Raw genomic sequence first — 20,185 nt, forward strand, 5'->3', positions numbered from 1 at the left:
AATAGTATTAATAATAATATTGATATTGATATTGATGATAATGATGATAGCAGCAACAATAGCTAATCTAGGCTATAGAGAAGAAATAGGAAAAGAGCTTTTCAAGAATAACAAAAACAGTTTTTTCATTCATTCCTTAATGCAATCTTAGTTTAATATTCTGATCAGGAATGAAGAATGAGTTGTGCAAAAAGCTTTGCTTGGTTTATGCAGGGGCTTTGCATCGTTAACATTATTCCTCCATAGTAATATTTCCTAAACTGAGGGCACTGGATTTGTGTTCTTTTAACATAACACACTGAAGGGTTTCTACTGCTTTAATAGGTTTGTGGTAACTTCCTTAACAAATGAAAAGTATCTTTAAAAATCTCAGATTTTTTTAATATTTATATATCATTGCATTAATCAAAAAATGTTTGTGATTAATTTTAGATACTAGACAAATTAAAAAGCAGGTATTATGATGTTTGTCTTGGCTTATTCTACACATCAATAGGAAAAATCAAATTATGGTTGCTGCTCAGGGCCTTCCCATGATTTCTTAAAATTTTAATAATTAAATAAAGAAAGCCTGAGATGACTTTGAGGTGTTGTTTTTTTGTAGACTGCTCCCTGAGATATGTTATTTGAATACTGATTTCTTATTTTCTTTTTAGGGAAGCAGCAGAAAGATTTGTTATATTTCTTGTTGAAAAATAAAATGGTACGTTCAGTCACTTATATGCATGTAAAGCCTTTCTTCTTCCCCTTTGACACTAGTATTCTTACTTTTCCCTTCAGTTTTTTTCTCCTAGTGCTGTTTATATGCCATATTACACTCTCTAATTTCCTTTTATCTTTTCTTTATTTTGCAATGTCTCAGTACATGTCTCTTTAAGACAAGTTAATTTAGTCAATTACTCCAGTTTGGTTTCAGATAAAATCTTTAATTTATCCAGGCCCCTCTTTATTCTTTCTAAGATCCTCTTTCCATTAATTTCATGAAACATTCTAATTCTCCATTTTAGGAAAAAGCTAATTTCACTCACTTGAACAGAATTCCTCAGTCTTTTCCCTCTATTGCATGTTTTACTTAAACAGTACTATGTGGGGATTGGTGATGTTCTTACCTACTAGAGAAGATTTCCTTTCCTTTCCTGCCTGGAAAACTGACACAGACCCACTTGCCTTCTCTTGCATCTCTGCACAAGACAGAAAATGATGCATTCCCAAAAGGATGAGGATTTTTTTCCTGCTCAATCACAGGAGAACACCTGTGCCTCAGTCACTGAGGCCATGCTGTGTCTTGCAAAAGGGCTGTCAAGCCTTGGGGAGGCTGCCAAGGGAAGTGGTAGAGTCAACATTCCTGGAAGTGTCCAAAAAATGTGGGGATGTGGCACTTGATGACATGGTTTAGTGGTGGACATGGTGCTGAACTTGATGATCCTGATGATTCCAACTTTACTGATGCTGTGATTCTAGATTCTGTACCCCTGCGTGGAAGGCGTGGGGGATTTTTATTTGGGATTGGCTGGAACACCAGTGGGACAATGCTGGGGCTGCCTGTAGGTCAGCAGGTGGGGGCAGGTGTGCTGTGCAGTCATGCTGGAGTTTCCCTTCACTGGAACTGGAATTTCCCTCCATAGAGCTGGAGATTGGGACTGCAACTCTCTTAAAGCCTCTCCCTCTCCTCTCACCTCGGATTTTGTTTTCCATGAGTATTTCACATCCTGGAAGTTCCCCAGGATTGTTTTTCCTCCTCCAGCAAGTTGCTCTCATTTTCCTCATTTAAGAAATGGGAAAGATAAATCCACTGCAAAACAGCTTGACCACCAATAGCCCCAGAGGGCACGAAGCAATGAGAAGGCAGAGATTGGTCACTACTGTAAATAATTATATTGCTTCAGAAACAGCTTTCCTTGCTTAGTAATTTTCTTGTTCATCTGCACTCCTTGCTTCACTTAACTGGTCTTAGAGACAGGGCTTGACATGTGACAAGTCCCTGACAACAATCATTCCCCTTTACTATCCCACTATAAAAATACTGCAATGTGCTACTGAATTTGGGCAGAAAAAAGAGTGCTTCCTGCTTTTCCATGCAGAGGCACAGCCAACAGGATCAGAAAACTGAGTTTGCTGAAACTCCACCAAAAAAAAACAAAAACAAAAACAAAAGGAAATAGAGTAAAAAACAAAACAAAAAAAAGGAACATGGGGTTTATGTGGCGTGTCAAGATTTTTGGGTGCCTTGTTAAGCTGGCCACAAATCTTATCCTGAGTACAAGAAGATGGAAGTAGATCAGTGGCCAGAGTGTTCAAAACCTGGGAGACATGGAGGACTTTTTTATTGTTAGCAGAAGTTCCTGGAAATGGCAATTAAAAATATATCCTGTAAATAAGTTAATATCAAAAACTTACAGCATTCAGCAAAACGGATATGTTTTATTAAGAATAAGTTTGCTCCATTTGAAGCATGTTTTAAAAAAAAACCTATTTCACCAGGAATAAAACAAAACAATAAAACCAAACTCAGAAAGAACTGGGTACATTTTGAAATGTCAGCATGTTAGCCCATAGGAGATGTATTTTGGTCATCTTCTGCTCCCTGTCTTTATAAATGAGTCTGATGAGCCAAAGTAGATAAATTATTTCCCTTCTTTGTATTGGAGCATATCAGAACCCTAAAACATATTGCAAAAGATTACACGATTCTAACTCTGCAAAGTATTGGAAAAGGTGATCCAGACCCTCAGCTGCAGGGTAGCAGGGTATTTTAGAATAAATGCATTTGGCTCAGTTAAGCAGTGTTTACATACACAAAATCTCTCTATTTCTGTGCAGCATATTGACCTGAACTCCCCTAAAATAAACCCATTTTTGCAAAGGCACTTCAAAAAGCAACCTCTTTATAGAATGCCACCCATGTGAACTACATTTGCAGAGATAACCCCATCACAGTGGACTAACATTTGAAATAATATTTACATATTCAATTTTTTCTATCATGAAATGCTCTATCAACTGTTACATTCCAATAACCATGAACGTAAATGAGTGCAGACTTCAAATGGACAATCATTAACCTATGCTGTAATGATTATACAACATCCTTCAAATACTGAATGTTTTGAATGTGATCAAGTGATTCTTTCTTGTTATTTTGACTTTCATACTAATTATTAAACTTTAATTACCCATTATGGGTAATTATTAATATTTATTGTGCATTATTGTCATTGTTCATGGGCTTTTATAAAGAGAACTATACTTGATATAGAGAAAAACATCATTAAATTAAATATTCATTTACATGGTTTTGCAGCAACCTATTTTTAAAACAAATGGGTATGGGTCTGTTTTTCTATTAGCTGTTATGTTTATAAATATTGATTTACTGCCCATTATTCTTCTTGACTACATTTCTGTGACTTTCTATACCTTTATCTTTTCTCTATAAGCATTTTCTCCCTTGTTAAGATTACAAATGTGAACAGAATAAGAAAGAAAGTTGTTAGAAAAGCATGAAAATAAAAAGTTTCTACCAGTTACATTAGCGGTATAAATTATTTCCAGTGTTGGTACCTGGGGTAAGACAGAAGTAAGAAAAGCAATCACAATGTGCTTAAATTAAAATTAGGTAAAAAAAAAAAATATTCTATGTATTACTTTCTCTAGAAATTGAGATGGACTAAAGCCAACTGACTTTTTGAGAAGCACACAGAGCTTAACTCATTTTAAATGTCCTTAAACATAGTAATAGGCCTAGTAGGATTTTTAAAAGTCTCTATGTCTAGACCAAAAATACAAGTGATACCATAGTCCATGGTTGGTTTTAAATTTAAATGGGCAAAGTGTGGCTTCACAGATGTCCCAGGCCACAAAGTAAGGTGGCACATATGGTCTAAAATAAATTTGGCCATCATTTTCTTTGAAAAAATCTACAAATTTGAGCTGAATTCTTTGAAACCTTTTATTCAAAAGCATTCCTTAAAATATAACTGCTGGCTGCTTTTGGCCTTCAGCAGTTCACTGAGGCAGTCTCCACCTGAAGGTTGACATAATTCAGGGCCACCAACATGGTGTCATGGAATTACAGAATGGTTTGGGTTGGGAGGGACCTTAAAGGTCACTCATTTCCATGCCCTGCCACGGGCAGGGACATCCTCTACTAGACCTGGTTGCCCCATGGCCCATTCCACCTGGCCTTGAACATTTCCATGTATGGGGCATTCACAGCTTCTCTGGGCAACCTTTGCCAACATCTTACCGCTATCACAGTAAAGAATTTCTTCCTAATATCCAATATAAAGCCGCCCTTTTGATTAATGGCTGTGTATGGTTCCTAGCAGGACTGAGCTCAGGATATGCATTTGCCCAGGACATTCATTCACTCAGTGTGGCAAACAAATTCGTTCCCTCAGTACAAATTCAAAGCTCAGCCTCAGCCACAGACATGGCCACCATGCACTTGCTGAAAACATTCCCAGCAGGAAAAGTCAAATCTGAATATTTATAAAAGGTGAGCACAACATGTATGTGTCTGTGTGCGTGTGTGTGCTCCATTTAAATGAGTTTTACAGATGATCTGGACTAATAATATAAAAAATAAATTTTTGCAACATCTCCCCTAATACATGCTATTTTTTTAGACATTTATCATGCATTCATTTCCGTGAGTCTCACGTGACTTTTTACCCAATTAAAACAAGCCATACATATGTAAAATCTTCACCACCTTAAAGAATTTGACCCATATTGGGAACAATGTATGATACGGGACTGTATCATCCGTGGTTTTATTTAAACCTCACATAATCAGATGCCATATTTAGGTTTGAAAAGCCTTGGTTTTCTGTGCATATCTGGGTTGCTCCTGCTCCCCCAGAAGCCCATAAGAACACTGATTTGAAGCAAAGCCCACTCAGCATGCAAGGAGGCAGGAGCAGCAGCTGGTTTATGCACACTTACATGCATACCAATATCATTCTTACAGGTTCATGTAAAAATAATCTGAGGATTTACTTCCAAATAGTCCAAATCCCTCTTTCCCTTCATGATAGGCTCCACTGTGCCTGTTCGGATTTCCAGGTGTCATTTAAGAATGTGAAGTGCTCGTGAAACAGGAGGCAGAACAGCCAAACCTGCTTCTGAAACAGATGACCCCATCTCCTCTGCACGTCAGAGCTGGCCAGTGGATTGACCTGGATGTGTATTCACCTGTTTTCTGAGGGCAGAGGGGCCATTCTTTTATTTGGGATTTGTTGTTTTCTTTGAATATAATTCTGATTGAAATCTGAGTAAAATGCATTAAAAATAATGAATGCGCGCTGCCAAAAAAATACTGCAGAGGTGTAATCTTTGACCTGGTTTCCCTGAAAATGTGTGAGAGAAATTTAGACATTTCCATGAGCACAGCAGGATTTTTACAGCTCACATTTCTGCTCCCTGGTGCTCTCAGAGGGGCAAACTGCATAGAAAAACATTAGATGCTCGATTAGATAATAGCATTAGCATTTAAGATAAACTTTCCTTTCTTCACAAAGATAAACTCTCATTATTTAAAACGTGTTTCATCCTCTGGCTCCTCCATAGGAGATACTCAGGCAAGCTACCTGCCAACAGCAATTAAAGCTTAGTTTGCAAGGAAAGTGGGTTTAATTGCCAAAGCACTATTTATAGGAAGTCCCCCACGAGGATTACTGAGCTGCAAGAATGCAGATTAAGCAGAATGAGGGCAGCAGGGAGTGTGATGCACTCTGGCTAAACAGCTCTGTCAAGCTCAATAGGTGTGGGAGCCGCGGGAGCGCCGGTGACAGCCCAACACCGCTTCCCCCTCGCTGAGCTGGGTGCTGCAGACACTCTGCAGTGTGACAGCACGTCCTCAGACATTTCATAGCAAAGCATCCTCTCTCTCCAGGTATTTATCCCCTCCCCTCACCGCCCAGTAACCGTCACAGCTGGCAAAATCAGCCTTGGGGTGTTGCCGGCTTTGTGGCTTGGGGGATTATGGTTGTGCCTGTTCCCAAAGGATGTAGAGGGGAGCCGCAGTTCTGCCCCTAATGGGGCTGGAGTACTTCAGGCAAGGGAATTAGTCCTGCATTTCACTCCATGCCTTGCAGCAGCAAATGAGTGAGTTTATCTCCTCCAGAAAACAAAGAATATTAGGACAGGTAATGAGAGACAGCCACAGTGAACCCAGGGGTAATAGGGCGACTGTAACTGCAGTTGGGACAGGTGATTTCCTGTCACTTCTTCCTTCCTCATGGTCTACCTAGTGAAGGGACAGAACTGATCAGTGTAAAAGGGGAATAATTGAACTATTTTGATTTGAAAGAACTTTTAAAAGTCATCCAGTGCATCCCCCTGCAATGAGCTGGGACACCTTCAACCAGATCAGGCGGCTCAGAGCCCTGCCCAGCCTGACTTTGCATGTTTCCAGGGATGGGGCATTCACCAGCACTCTGGGCAACTTGTGCCAATGTTTCACCACCATCAAAATTAAATTTTCTTCCTTATGTGTAGTCTAAATCTGCCCTCTTTTCGTTACAAACCATTATCTCTTTTCCTATTGCAATAAACATGTTAAATGCCCTCTCTGCCTTTGTCTCTGAGACTCTTTATCTGCCCCTGTGTACGTGCACAGTTCACCTGCCCCATTTGCCTTCTCAAACAACATCTTCCCCTCAGGCAAGAGACAAAATGCGGTAAAAATGGGAAATTTTATGCTTTCCTGTTAATTCTTCATAATCTTTTTATCATCATCATCAAGCTCAGCAAGAACATAAATGTTGGGATATTTGGGCAAAGGAATGACTGAAAATAAGTACATCACAGCCTAACATTGATTAAGATCAAATGCTTCACTAAGCTTTAATATGATTTCTAATTGTTTAAATGCATTTTTAAACAATCTTAGCTAAAAATTCACAACAGTTAATCATAAAATGGTAAAATATTTTATTTTTCCAAGATATTTTCAGCTGTGGTTAATGAATAAATTAGCTCATCTGACAGAAATTCACAGGCAAAATAGATGTTGTCAAATCTACAGTTTCACCGAAGGGGTTCCAGCTGAAAAATTACATCCTTCTCTGATTAAATCCCTCATTAAGATTCAGGCCTGTTCTGTCAGTAAATCAGTAATCTGGTAAAAAAGGATAATATCATCATATTCCTTGTTGGCTTGTCTGTGTCCATCTTATCCCACCTTCTTTATACTCTAAACTCCCTGCAACAGGGATTGTGTTCATCACACAATCCACAACTTGCCAAAATCCCAGAGTTCTGTCATTTCCTATTAACTCTTGCACTCCCTGAGCTGCCATTATTTCTACACTGATGGTAACACAAGACAAACATGAGATTTAATCTCTTTGCAGGCCTCAGCACTTCTCAAGCATATGCCCAGATCTAGGAAAATTTTCAAGATTTCTCTCTGACTGCGAAATTTTGACAGCTCTGTTTGCACTCATTTTTAAGGAAAATTTAATTATGTCACATAACACCTTGATTATTGGAGTCAGAGCTTTAAGAAAAGGAAAACACATAAAGAAATTTGACTGAATCACAGGTGGCCTGCAGTAGGACCAGCTTTTTTATAGTCATGGAAACGATGGTCTTTTGAAAGTCAGCAAGACCAGCAGCACAACCCTGTGAGGCCATAGCACTTGAAGATTAGTTCCATAATTTCCACACTGCCTTTTTTTACTTGCTCAGATAGAACACCTTATGAGGTTACCTGGCATCACGTGATTCATTTGTCAGTATCCACAAGAAACAGCTCCTCTTGCAAAACAGACACTTACATGTAATGTGGAGCGGGGCAACAAACACCCTGGATTTACCTCAACCTGAAGCCACCCATTTAAAAGCTGAGAGAATTGGGATTGTTCAGTCTGGAAAAGAAAAGGCTTCAGGGCAGCCTAATTTTGGTCTTCTCTTTCATGAAAGGAGCCCACAAGAAAGATGGAAAAAAGAGACTTTCTGCAAGCATGTGTAGTAATAGGAAAAGTTTTAAAGTGAAAGAGGGCAGGTTTGAATGAGCTATTAGGAAAAAATTCTTTACTGTGAGGGTGGTGAGACCCTGTCACAGGTTGCCCAGAGAAGCTGTGGCTGCCCCATCCCTGGAAGTGTTCAAGGCCAGGCTGAACAGGGCTTGGAGCACCCTGGTCAACTGGAAAATTGGAAGGTGTCCCTGCCCACGGCAGGGGGTGGAATGAGATGGTCTTTAAGGTGCTTTCCAACGCTTTCCAACCCAAACCATTCTCTTATTCTATGATTCAATGATTTCTCCTAATAGGGCAGGAGCAAAACCTGAAAGAGTGCAAGTTACTGGAAAATTCCAATGCTAAGTCTGGACAGATATTTAATGACCTAGATTCTGAGGAACAAAACAATGGTCCTCAGAAGCCAAAATCTTAGAAGAGTGAACTACTCTTCTCTTTTTCTCTGGGGCAATCTGGAGAATCAAGTATGAATATGCTCATTAAATGAAGCAAGAATTGAGTGTCTGTTAGTGAGAGGAGAATATTGGGTCTTGCATCACTCAGCATTTCAAAAGCCAAAAGTGTGACACTTACTGTTTTTTCACAAACATTCATTCTCCTCCTTTTTTCTCTCTTTCTTCCCTTCCCTTCCCAGACCTACACTCTCACAGTGATCAACAATCCCAGTGACTCCCTGACTTTAAATCTGGGTTCAGAAACAGATGAGCCCACACTGAATCCAGGAGTCTCCTAACTTTGAAGCTTGAAGATATCCAGATCAGATCAAAGCTTGGCTCCTCCTCATGCAGAATAGTAATGCATTTTCCCATCCTTTTGACTGGATCTTTTTTCTTAGCTGGCAGAGGGACAACGCAGTGATGCACAGCTGAACCACATTCCCCAAACAGAAGGCCAACAAAAAAAACCCAGGGTCTGCCTCTACAGCTGACTCACAAACACCAGGCACAAACAGTAACATGAAGGTTTCAAGGAGAAGCATCCTGCTTAGAACCCTATAAACTGTGCTTTCTGTTGGGTACTTTCTTGCAAAGATTGTCACTTCTAATCAGTCTTAGGCAGAAGGAGAACTATCTTTTAAACAAAGCTCAGAAATTATTCTTTTTAAGGATGGTAAATCTATGCTAACCAGTTATTGGTGCCACGTTCAGAAGCTCAGACAGAGTTAAATTATGCCTCAGATTAATGTATTGAGCAGTTCAGGGGTTAGACAAACAGCTGTTTCTCAAGCAGGCACACTACAAAGCTTAACTGTTCACTGGAAGGGCAGATACAGTCTAGCTGAAGTCCCAGTGGGCCAACTTTTATTTGTTTCTGATTGGGAGATATCCAAAGCTGACTCCACGCTACTGATGACCTCCCTTAGCAGGGGCAGAAAGTTGAACTTCTGGAGCCAGTGTGATTTTACCAGTCTCTGGGAAAAAAACCACAACAAATCTTCAGCAACTCTGAGATAATGTGCAAAATGTTGCACTTTCACTAATGAACTTTAAAAATTCTGGGAAAAAAAATAGATATGCAAATAGAGAGAGACTACAGGGGAAAACCATATAAAATTCCTGAAACAAGCATTACTTGTGACATTTTACAAAGGTGTTAGTTAACCAAGCATGTTAGTTAATGAAGTATATTTTAACACCAAATTACTCAATGGGAAATGCCCAACACAGATTGTTTTGTTACCTGATATCACTTTAAGCATTTCAGCAATGCACTGATTTCTTTATTCAGAGCAGCAGCTGCCTAGTTTGGGGCAATGATTAAGTGCTTACTCTGTATAAAAGACCTGGCTATAAGAAAAAAATCATCCCAACATAGAATGGAACATCCTTAAAAAAAAAAAACAAGAAAAAACAAAACCCCAAGAAAACAAAATCCAGAATTAATGGATTCAATGTCAAAAGTCCTATTAGGATCAGTGATAGAAGTCCTGTTAGTTTCAATAAGTGATTCGGTCCCCTCCTGATACAGATCTGTTTGCCAAACCTCAAGACATGTAGATGTGGCATGTGGGGACATTGTTTAGTGTTGCACCTGGCAGTCCTGGGTTAATGGTTGGACTTGACAATCTTAGAGTTCTTTTCCAGCATAAATGATTCCATCATTCTAAGTGTGGTCATTCACTCTTTTGTCAGGGGAAATGTAGGCTAAACTGGGTAGGCCAAACTATCTCAATAATAACCATGGAGTTTTCTGGATCTTCATGGGTGCACACTCAGAAGAGTTCAGGAATGTGTTTTTTGTGACTTGTAGTGGCTTTTCTGACAGTTCCAAACTCCATGTGGACCCCCAGTGTCTGCCTTTCAGATCCTGCTTCAGTGGGGAGAGCACTTGCAAGTCTCACTGGTGACCAGAGATAGGACCAGAGGTTATGGCCTGAAGTGGTGTTAGAGAGGTTTAGGCTGGATATTGGGAACAGGTTCACCACCAGTGGGTGATTAGGCACTGGAACAGGGAAATGGTCACAGCACTGGCCCTGACAGAGGTCAAGAAGCATTTGGACAGCTCTCTCAGGTAGGACTCTTGGAGCTGTGCTGTTCAGAGCCAGGAGTTGGACTTCAATGTTCCTTGTCCCCTCCAACTCAAGATACTCTGATTTTATGATCAATTATAGTCAAATTAACTGTGCAAGCTCAAACCCACCAACACTGACAAATCTTAAGGAATCCAACATGTTTTATGGACATGAGGAGTGTACAAGTTCAGAATGCAGACTGTCTCTTGTCAGAGTAATGGACCATCAGGGAGCACAATGGTGACATTAGATGTGTGTCTGCAGCCTCCCTTCCATCAGGAGGTCACCAAGAGGTCTAATGGGGGTTTGACATTACCATATGACTCTGCTGAGGTGACTTGGAAATCTGTCTCATAGATTAAAACCAAGTAACACAGAGACAATTCATACTGAGAAATCCGGGGGGAATAACTGGTTATTAGTTCATTTCTTGTGGGCAGTATGGAAGAAGTGAGTCATTACAAAGGATAAACTCAAATTGCAACCGGCTTTACTTTTATATTGATAACATCTATTGCTAAATTATAACAATAACAGTGACGTTATCTTGAGAAAAGGGGCTTCAAAGCACAACTTCCCATCTTATTTGTGCTCTCTACCTAGAGGAACACTAGTTGCTTAGCTAAAGAACAGAAGAGATGTGGGCTTGATTCCTGGTCATGCTAAAGGTTTCCTGTCTTGCCTTGGGCAAGTCCCTAAATCTGCCTGAGTCTCATTTCCACCTCTGTGAAATGGGGATCATGGAACAGTGTGCCTTTCATCCACCTCAATTTAGAAGGTAAAACCTTTGTGTCACAGACTGCTTTAACACATGAACTTCAGCATGTGTACAGGCACAGAAAGAGAGGAGAGGGCTTAAAACAAGACTTGCTCTTTTGAGGGGTACCATGAATACTGAAAACACTGATAAATTGAGTTTTATTTAGAATATACAAAACAAGCAGGGTGGAGTTTTTCTGAACAAATATTAATGTTTCCACCTGAGATTGTAGTCCAAAATCACGGCCAACAGGGAGGACAAGACCCTTCTTTCCCAAAAGCATCCTGGGCTGCACCACAAGAAGCTTGGACAGCAGGTCAAGGGAGGTGATTCTGCCCCCATTCTCTGCCCTTGTGAGAGTCCTCCTGAAGCTCTGTGTCCAAATATGGGATCCTCAGCAAAAGAAAACTTAGGATTTGTTAGAGCAAGTCCAAATGAGGGCCACAAAAATTGTCAGAGGGCTGACACACCTATTCTATAAAGACAGGCTGAGAGAGTTAGATTTGTTCAGCCTGGAGAAGAGAAGGCCCTGGGGACACCTTGTGTCTTTTCAATACCTAAAAAGGTGTGTAAAAAGACAGAGAGACACTTTTTACTAACACAGAACAAGGCAGCAGTTTTAAAGGGCAAGAGAGTAGGTTTAGATTAGACATCAGGAAGAAACTCTTTACTGGGACAGTGGTGAGGCCCTGGCACAGGTTGCCTAGAGAAGCTGTGGCTGCCCCATCCCTGGAAATGTTCAAGGATAACTTGGATGGGGCTTGGAGTAACCTGGATCAGCGAAAGATTTCCCTGCCCATGGCAGGGGAATGGATTAGATTATATTTTAAAGTTCTTTCAAGCCCAAAACATTCTGTGATTATCATTCTGTGGATCTAAAAGTAGATATTGTGAACTGTTCAATAAAAAGTCCTTAATTTCTTTTCCGTACTAAAAAGGCATATTTTATCATAGGGAATATGATATTTTATCATATTTTGTCAAGAAATATCAGAAGTTAGGTGAAACATCCCCACTTTCAGCAGTGTTTTTTTGCATATAGCAACATCACTGGAGACCATTACAGAGCACGATCCAGGCCCAGGGGGTAATGGTTGTTTGGTGGAAGTCCACAAAGAGAATTGTAATACAAAAAGGTTGAAAGCTATGGCTAAAAACAATATTTTCGTTTGGCAAAGCTTTTTTTCCATTAGTAACATGAAATGAGCAGGGAGAGCCCCTCACCTCCTGCACTGTGCCTCTGACAAAGTCAGTACTGCCATGCTGCTCAGAAGAGAGTGGGAAAACCTGGAAGCAGGTAGATTCCTGCAAGCTACACCCTGCCACATCCCTAAAAGCTGGAGAGGAGCCTAAATCTTGAAATTCACAGCTTTTAAGCCTTTATTATGATGACATACTGTTAGTTTTGCTTTAAACCAAGACATTTCCTTGAACCCTTGAATCCAATTGCTTGTGAAGATCTTTGCCCAGTGTTATTTAAAAGCCAAGGACTCTGTTAGAGTTGACTCTATCTGCTTATCAACATCAGTTAAAATCACAGTCAGTACCCCAGGTGTGTTTTAAAGCTCCTCTGAACAAATTTCACTATTGCCACTGATGGCAGCTGTTCCAGGGACCGATTTCCTTTAGCTTGCATTCTAAGAAGGAGAAAAAAAGGAGGAATTTTGTGATTTTTCTCATCTCATTGCATCTGTTTTGTCAAATTTACTTTATTGCAGTCTCCAGGTTCCTGACATTCATCACAGCTAAACAAAAATAGAAAATAATAGAAAAAATCATGGAGTCCTGGCTCATCATCTGGCTAATGTAATGCTGCTGTATTGTTTTTCACTAAAATTAGATTAAATCCTTTTGCAGTAGGAAAAATATTCTCTTGCTCATTCTTGAGTTTTCAATCAAACCACAAACAACATACACCTGAAATGATAACAATCAGAACCCTCATATTCACTCTGAGTTATAAAATATTATTGTAATTAAGAGTCAGCACTCTGATTATGATCAGAAGTGTCCCTTCAGGGCCTACCAGTGGACATCTAGCTGAAGAACCCTTTCCCAATGATGTCAAGTCAGGCTACATTTTAGGATGAGCACAAGATCCCAGCCACTTTGTGCAGTCCATTATTCCAAATCACATCTTTCAAAGGGTTTGAAGAGTGAATAGCCCTGAGATCAGGCAGGGTCAAGATCAAAAATCCTGGTCAAGATCAAGCAGAGACTCCCAGGAACATTTTCCAAGGTTAGATGCAAGTTCTGTGCATCTAAAGCACCAGACAGGTGCATTTATTCCACATGTTTTCCTTCTAATATTTCACCCAAGAAAAGGGATAATTTAATCGTGTTATTGGAATTTAATCGTGTTATGACCTCCAGTGTTACCCATTCATGTACTTTTCTTTCAGCTGCAATGAGAGCAAAGGCATGGATTGGCCTGATGCTTTCCCTAGAAAGAGAAAACAGAGCCTATAATAATGGTACAGTCTGAAATTGTCCTTCTCTAGGCCTTGTTTCTTTAGATTGGCCTCTGCAATCACAACAAACACCCAGCCCTGGTGATTGTGGACTGCAGAACCCTGCAGGTCTTAGCAAGAGCCTGACTTGCCCTTTCTTGCTCTGTGACCATGAGTTCCCTCCTGGATTAGAGAAGGGTGGATGGGCATGGAATTTAGCACACTTTTTCCTTGCTCTGAAATTATGCAATGGCTGATGAAGCAATGTCTGACCCATTAAGGTGGCATAAATTATTTTCCCATGAGACCAAATGGAGGGCCAGGAAGTGAATTTTATAAAATGTATTGTATTTTTATGGATGAGGCTTGAGTTGCATCAGATTCCCTTCCCTTCCTTTCCCTTCCCTTCCCTTCCCTTCCCTTCCCTTCCCTTCCCTTCCCTTCCCTTCCCTTCCCTTCCCTTCCCTTCCCTTCCCTTCCCTTCCCTTCCCTTCCCTTCCTTCTTTTTCTTTTTCTTTTTCTTTTTCTTTTTCTTTTTCTTTTTCTTTTTCTTTTTCTTTTTCTTTTTCTTTTTCTTTTTCTTTTTCTTTTTCTTCTTCTTTTTCTTTTTCTTTCCTTGTGGGAGGCTCATTTGTGGTTGCAACCTGTCCCGTGTTGTTTGTTTTGGTTTTTTTTATTGAAAAAAAAACCATTTCATAACCAATACACAGCTAGTAAAAAAAAAATCCTGTTTCTGCAGGTTCATGGCAAACAAGGAATCATTCATCCCCAACTCAATGACTTTGAAGCAAATAAACAAGCAAATAAAATGAATGCATATCTGGTTTGTTGTTTGGGGGGAAAAGTTCATTACTGGGATTACACTGGGGGGAAAAATACAACTTGCTTATGAAAATAATGAATTCAAGCCTGGGGCGAATGCATGACAATTCTTCATTTACCTGAGAAAGAGAAATAGATTTGAGAGATATTGCAACCAAGGAAAATCCCAGTTCCTATGTATTTCCATAACTTCTTTGCCATAAAGCAAATATATTTTAATTAAAATATTGGACTGAACTTGACTGTTTTTATAGGCAGCCTCCTGTCATTGATCAAAACCACTTTCTCTTCTTTGAATGTTTTGTCTTATAAAAAATTAACCAGTGCAGGTTTTTCCCCTCTGTCTTGCCTGAAGCAAAACAGAAAGTTTACCTGCCAAAGGCAACCATTTTTGAATTTGCTTTCTTATGAAAAGGAGGCACCAGTGTTCAAAGCAATCAACAGGAGCTTTTTTTCCCCTTGAAATGTTTTTCTAAGCAGCACAAACCCACTTGACATCTGGAAAACTCCACCTGTTCAGTTCACTAGCTCATCACTGTGAGACATATTGAAAGTAAATAAGTAGACTGAGGTAAAGATGTGAATGTGCATGAGGTTGCACGTGTGAGCATAAGAGAATTGAGAGAAAATGCTGTAAAGAGCAAGGGCCAAAATTTTATCAACTCATTTGATTTTTTTTTTTTTTTAATATCATTTGCCAGCAAAACAAACAGTTGGGAATGAAGATGCCAAAAGTTTTCCAATCTATTTATTTGTTGATGAAGTTAAAGGGATGCCTTATTAATTCATTAAGCCTGTGACCAGTTTGGGGTGCTCAGATCCAGGTATTGCTTGTTTTCCATTTCTCTTACTTCTTCCCATTTCTTATGTCTTAATATCATACTGAAGAACTTAAATTGTGCTGAATAGTCAAGCATACTGCAGTGCTAGCAGGAACCCAGGGACCTGATTTTTTTCCCTGAATATTAGCCAAAGACATAGTAGATCAGTTCTGAACAGTGAAATGGACTTTACTGAAATAAATAATCTGTTTGTTTGTTTTCTTTTTTTTTCCTGCTCTATGGCTAGGTTCTCTGCAATGAGGTCTAGTAACTCACCTAATGCCTTTGGGGAGAGTAAAAGCTCCTGGATCTGATGAAATGCTCAAAATTAAAAGTAGCAAAATAATTAATCTAATCAACAGGTATAGCTGCAGCAAAATACATTTTTAGGATTGACAGCATACCAGGATCAGAGCAAATGTAGGAAATAAGTACCATAAGAAATCTGGGAAGCAAACAGTCAGCATACACTGTCTGATTAACGCACAACAAAGCGGTGATTTGAGCTGACAAAATGTTATTGGAGGGATCACTCACTTCAACACTGTTTGCTTTGGGAAGTCAGGGAGAGATTTATTATGGCTGAAAGCCTTTACAGCTGTCAGATATAAGTGCTAGTTAAAAGAAGAGAATATAGAGGCTTGAATTAACAGTGGGAGCTCAGGTCTGAATACACGTGAGAGCATAAGGTTTAATCTGAGTGAGGGTATCATCAAAATCTTGCTTGGAAATGCATTACTTTTAGATCATCTTACATACTGGCAAGGTGTGTTTATTTTTCATGTATTGTGCCCTTATTGGAATACGTATCAGTGATAAAGAAGTAATGTTGCCATCAGACTAAAAGCTCCTAATGAGATCCCCAATCTCTGTCTTTTGACAGCATAGCTTCTTCACCATTGACTTTAAAAAGACTGAGGGATATGGATAAACACACACCACTAAAACACTGTTCCTGAATGTTACCTGAAGGATCGTTAAAATGTAGATACTTCTGCTTAATACTGATTAATTTTTTGGGCCAGGCCAGAGGAGCAAATACTTTTGGGTAAGTGTAACATATTCAAAATCACAGAGCTTGTCTTTATAAAAAGTCAGCTGCAAAATATATAGCTTTGTATTCGCTTTGGAAAAAGCATAAGTCCACATAAAAGCAAACACTGAAACTTGAAGCTGTATTTTAAGCAGAAGTGGATAAAGGAAAGGGGTGAGTCTCAGTTAATATTTTAATGGTCCTTAGACTCTAAATATATCTAAAGACCTGGTCATAAATCCTTCTGAGAATATATTCAAGTTTCTCAGGAATTTGATCTCTTTCCTTAGTCATTCTCCCCTTACTCAGGTGAGTTAATCCAGACTACCCAAATATAATGACCAGACCTCTCTTCAGAACAAAAAGGTTCATAAGAATGAGAGGGTGGGATACAGAAAGACTCCAGAAGATGACCCAGAGAATCTCAGTTTGTAAAGTTGTACTTTTAGTATGATACAGTTATTTAGGTTGAAAAGAGCTGCTGGAGGTTTGAGCTGATCCCCCTATCAAAGGGCCAAAGTAGATGGCAATAATTTACTGCATCCCAAAATAAACTCTGTGTCTTAACAACTTAAATGTATGAGTGTGTGGCCATTGGCTTGACTTGTTTTAGCTGCTGTGTGTGCTGCAGAACCCACTCTCACAGAAACACAGTTTGGCTAAGGTTGGCATGGGCCTCTGGAGGTCATCTTGTCCAACACCCCTGCTCAAGTAGGACCACCCAGAACAGGCTGTCCAGAATCACATCCAAAAGAATCACATCCTTGAAACAAATCAGTCAAAAAGCAGGAGAGAGGAAGAGCAAAAAAGGGATGAGCCCTATAGTCACCATGTCACATCACAGACATATGATTAGAAAGAAGCCCAAAGTCTATAAAAAACCCAGGTATTTGTAAGCAAACTGCATTAGAATCCTCTTCTTAAAAAAACAACAGTCATCACACCAGATTATCCAGCATTAGAAGTTCCCTTTTATAAAGCCTATTTCTCTTCCATCATACTTATTAACACTTCCAAGAAATGAGAGGGTCCTGAAGTCTGCAGCAAAGCGATGCTTTAGAGCTCATGAAACGTCTGCACATTCTTTATTATTAGAAGTGACACCATTGTGCCGTCCAAATGGAGGACTGCCAGAACATGCTGCCAGTCACATTCAGAGCAGCATTGAAAACTCTAACAAAATGCTCTCCTCTCGCAAGTGCTCTCCCAGTTCAGCTCACAAAAATAATTTAGCGAGAACAAGGGTTGTCTGAATTATTAGTGAGCTGTTGAGCAGAAAAAGATAGCTTATAGTTGCAGCTGGCATTGCAAGCTTTTGAGGTCATGCAGCAAGTTGCTCTCCTCACACAAGCTTGCTTAATGTGCTGGGTTTGTTTTATGGCAAAAGTCCATTTTTAATAATATAGACATTATTACAGATTTTATATGAGAGAAGGTGTGTGCTCTAATAGGTTGAAAGCTTTGGCACAGATTGCCTGTGTGACCAGGCAATGTGTCTATGCCCAGAGATTGCCAGCTCTTGGGCAAGGAGGGAATAGCTTCTTATTTTGCATTTATATAGTGCCTATCACAATGGGAGCTCTATCCCCTGGCAGCTAGTAATAAAAAACCCAGTCTGCTTCTTACTCTGGGAGACCAATCAAAGGAGGTGCCAGCCACTCATATATTTGTTTTATGTTAACATGTGATATATAGGATTGTCATGTTCACTTGCCCAATGCCTGCTTATGTTTCCCCAGATTTCTCCCTAAAAAACCACTACTGTGACCATTATTTGAAGTGTTGCTTACAACCAGCCAAAAGGTGAGGTTATACAGCGGGACCATTGCAGGTGTGAGGCTGTGTTATTTTAACTTGCAGCTTGGCTCAAAACACATTGGCTAGAATTAATTTGGGTTGTGGTAGATGGCAGTAGATTCAGTCTAGTTGGTGGCCTGTAGTTGCAAAAGTACTAAAAACAATAATAAAGCTGGGCTATGAAGGGTTGGGTCCTTCTCCCGCCTACTGAGGAGGGAGAAGTAAGTTAACTGGGAGGTTAATAGTGTAAAATCTTGATGTACTTTCTTATTTCTCATTTTAATAGAGAGGAGGCTGGGAAATCCAGTGGAGATTCAGAACCCCATGAGACCGGGGATGCCATAAACAAGTGAGAGAAGACAGTCCCCGAGTTGGCAGCTTTACCATCTCCATGCCAGACAGGATGCAACAGTGGATATTAAATGGACAAGTGGGGGCTGGCCTGGGAGTGTGGGGAATGAGGCAACAATAAACCCAAGTTAATTTAGTGGGATAGAAGAGGTCTGGACTTGTTGCTTGTCTCACCTGAGAACTCCTATGTGCTGGGAACAGCTCGTGAGCTCTGTGGTACAGAAAGGATTTGCAGGCTCAAGGTGGGTAGAGCTACAGGTTCCCCAGTCCAGTGCAGAGAGACAGGCAGAGATTTTCCAAATGTGCTCAAGATTCACTGGGCACCAAATTAGGCATTTTGCTAAAGTATCTCATGTCCAAAGATGTCTAGCAACACTCAAATAATCCTAATGCATGACTAGTTTAAAGCTGGGTGTGACCTAATTTACATTATTTTAGCCCTAGATTTAACCAAAGAGAGAGGTTTATTCTCTTACCCCATGAAATGAATATTTAAGTTGTTCAGTACTTAAGACTTTATAGCAGTGGTGAAAATTTTTGGATACTCTGGAGGCAGGTAGCTGCTTTTGCATGGTAAATTTGTTCCATTTTATTACATATGTAAATATTTGTTATTTGTGTCCAGTGCACATTCATAAAGTCCTTTGAAAAAGATTTATTTAAACTCAGGAAAGCAAATAGCTCCTCTGGACTGATAAGATGCTTGGCAGGGTAAGGACTAAGACAATTTTGGCCTTATATGTGAGTAAAGATGGAAAATCGCAGAATGAAGAGTTTCAGAGCAGTGTACCCAGGGCACCAATGGGCACCAATATTCATTTTGCTGTGTTCACAAGAGCTGCTGGTTTCTATTTGAACCAAAACTCAGGGCAGTGATTTGGGTGCTGTAGTAGAAGTCAGTCACAAGCACTTCCTTCCTAGAAGATTTCAGTCCAAATTACTTCACAGAGGGGAGTTTTCTCCATTCATCTCCTTGTCTACCATACATGGGTAGACACTGGTGATTTTTAAATCAACTATGCCCCTGAAAAAAGAGGAGACTGAGCCCAAATGTATTCCAAAAAGAAGTGGTTTTGAGAAACATTCCAGTTCAAGTTCATCTCACCTTTAGCAGCAATCCTGGTTTTGCACAACCCTCCTTCAATTTGTTATTAATTCAGTTCATTTTCATTCAGTTCTTTCTGCAATTTCTGATAAGATGGCAAAATAACTATTTTGTTTAATGAAAATAATCACATACATGCCCACACACACACGTACAATCAATCACATTTTAAGTATATTAAATAGTGGTGCCGTAAATACTGTGGGAAGTAAGTGGGTTTAGAAAGCATGACCTTAGAACAACTGTGAAACAATTTGCTGCTGACAACATTTCTTTAAAAGGAACAAGTCTGGATTTATTGTAGTTAAATGGTCCATTGGGAAACATTCACTATTTTCAATGTCACATACAGGAAACCCACCACATATCTTATTAAGAGAAAATGTGTCCTTTCAGATTGTAGATTTTGAGTGAAACATTGCTCATGTGTCCCGTGAAAATAACTCTTTATTTATAGCAACAGAGATTTATTTTAACATTTATATATTAATAGATATTTGTGATTGAGGACCAATATTTCTAAAACTGTGTTTTCTACCATAATTCCAA

This window comes from Agelaius tricolor, unplaced genomic scaffold (assembly GCF_023055355.1).
Source record: "Agelaius tricolor isolate 1412-34295 unplaced genomic scaffold, bAgeTri1.0.p SCAF_3, whole genome shotgun sequence".
Lineage (NCBI taxonomy): Eukaryota > Metazoa > Chordata > Aves > Passeriformes > Icteridae > Agelaius > Agelaius tricolor.